Source organism: Nannobrachium achirus (genome assembly GCF_963921795.1).
Source record: "Nannobrachium achirus genome assembly, chromosome: 7".
Lineage (NCBI taxonomy): Eukaryota > Metazoa > Chordata > Actinopteri > Myctophiformes > Myctophidae > Nannobrachium > Nannobrachium achirus.
Genome location: NC_137816.1, coordinates 10645256 through 10647755, shown reverse-complemented (window position 1 = coordinate 10647755; position 2500 = coordinate 10645256). Strand labels below are relative to the sequence as shown.

The 2500-nt window shown below is 42.4% G+C and overlaps 1 protein-coding gene across 1 annotated transcript in view; it reads left to right on the top strand.

Moving 5' to 3' along the window:
- Positions 1-2500, top strand: part of kif26ba (kinesin family member 26Ba) — a gene marked incomplete at both ends in the record, with an annotated part of 135254 nt that overhangs the window by 85703 nt on the left and 47051 nt on the right.

The window sequence follows — 2500 nt, the reverse complement described above, 5'->3', positions numbered from 1 at the left end:
CAGTCACTACGATTATTATCAGGTCCCTCTTGTCAGCCCATGTTGTTCTGCTAATCAAGACCATGTCCTTTCTATGTTTGGTTTGGTGTTGTCTAGTAGGCTGGTTTCATCACATTGAATAATCTGATTTGACCTTTTTCCCATGACACATCATGATCATATAAGATGGATATCATGAGGTTAGAGGCGATTGGAGGAATAGTGCAACCACGCACGCACGCACGCACGCACGCACGCACGCACACACGCACGCACGCACGCACGCACGCACGCACGCACGCACACGCGCACACACACACACACACACACACACACACACACACACACACACACACACAATTTAATTCTGGCCCTCAATTCGTCTATCCTATTATCCAAAGATTGGATTTGCAAGCAGGATGCTGGGGAGAGGAAGCGGAGGAGGCTGGGATCTCAACCTATTTCAGATTCCTGTACGGTTTTCTCCTGTGTTTTTTATTTATTTTATTCTCCTGCCTGGAGAAGTGGAGCAGTGGGCTAGACACATACATGCACACACAACACACACACACACACACACACACACGCACGCACGCACGCACGCACGCACGCACACACACACGCACGCACGCACGCATGCACACATGCACACGTGCATCTCTCTAGAGTATACAGTATATATATTGAACCACATTGTTAAATTATTCACACAGAGGCATAGAGATACAGATAACTACAGACAACTGTCTTCTCTCGCTCTCTTCACTAGCTTTCTCTCGCGTTTCAGCTTCAGCATTCAGAGAGAGAGAGAGAGAGAGAGAGAGAGAGAGAGAGAGAGAGAGGGAGAGAGCCCTGTGATAACAGTGAAATAGAGAGAATAGAGACAGAGAGAGGAGAGATAAAATCGTCTTTCTCAAAGGAAGGATGGAGTGTAGGGCTGCACCTATCGATTCTTAACCTAGCGATTAGGCTATTCTATCGATGACTTTTTCAATTAATCGACGAATGATTGATTAAGGACTTAACGCATAACAGTGTCATGCAAAAAACCCTTGTAGATCGTCTATTTTCGCCTATAATGACATGCTCAAGTAGGGATTGATTGTTAATCAATTATTTTATTGACTTATCAATTACTGGTCTGTATGTGTGTCTGTATACTGTATGTCTGGGTTGATAAAGGGAGAGAGGTACAGGTATGGAAGAAGACTGTGAGAAAGAATGTGTGAGACTGAGAACTGTTTCTCTCTCCTCTCTCTTTTTCCATCTCCTCTCTCTCTATTTTTCTCTCCTCCCTATATCAGCCCTGCACGTGCACACTTGTGGTGCATGCGCGCCGCGCGCGCGTGTGTGTGTGCTTGTGTGATATCGACAATGTGAATCTCATGTATTGATTCAGCTTTGGAACTTTGCCAAGAATCTCCTGAGAATACTGTGTAGACCGTAGACCATAGTAACACAAATGCAGTGGTTGCAGCGGGTGCAGCGGTGCATGCATGTTCGTACGCACACACATGCACACATAGACACATACACGGACACATGCACGCACGTCGCACACCCACCTACGTAAGCTTGAGAGTTGAATTTAGTTCAAGTTGAACTACATTCAAGTTCAAGGTGTTTTCAGTACTGAACTTCAACTTTGGGTCCAGGGAGTGTACAAACAACCCTTACAGAGTGTACCACCCCTACATGAGTGTACAATGGATCCCACTGGTGTAAAGTAACTAAATACATTTACTTAAGTACTGTACTTAAGTACAGTTTTGAGGTATGTGTACTTTACTTGAGTATTTCCAGTTTTCAGTACGTTTTACTTCCACTACATCTCGGATCCAAATATTCTACTTTTACCCCACTACAGTTATTTGAAAACTTTAGTTACTAGTTACTTTGCAGATATAAATGATTATATTATAAAACATACATTAATGCACTTTAGCCCTATTCTATACCATGGCTATTTGAAAATAGCCGATCGCGACGCGTTGTGAGCTTGTAGATCGGCTATTTTCAAACATTTTGTACTTTCACTTTTGGAACTTTAAGTACATTTTGATGCCAATACTTTCGTACTTTTACTCAAGTACATTTAGAATTCTGGACTTTTACCTGTAGTACTTCTACAATGCACTATTGGTATTTTTACTCAAGAAAAAATTTGGGTTACTTTTTCCACCAAAGTGTGTTCCCTGCTTACAACTCTAACCCTATACAGTTTATAGGCCTATCAAACTGGGGATCCTTGAAATGAAAACAGGGGTGTAGTTGGCTGGATTATTCACGAAGCTTTCCCGGAAGAGAAAGATCCCATGATTGGCCGCTAGTTGCGCTGTTTTACCCCCGCGAGGTACCAAAAAGATTTTTTCTGCACTGGACCCCATTCATTTCCTCTTTGTTTTTCTAACCTTAATAAACATCGTCATAAAAACGTTATGGTTCCTGTCGCTATAGTGAAAAACTTCCTTTCAATTACCATGATATACGTTTTGTGCAAATATGGTCCCATTTATGTAAA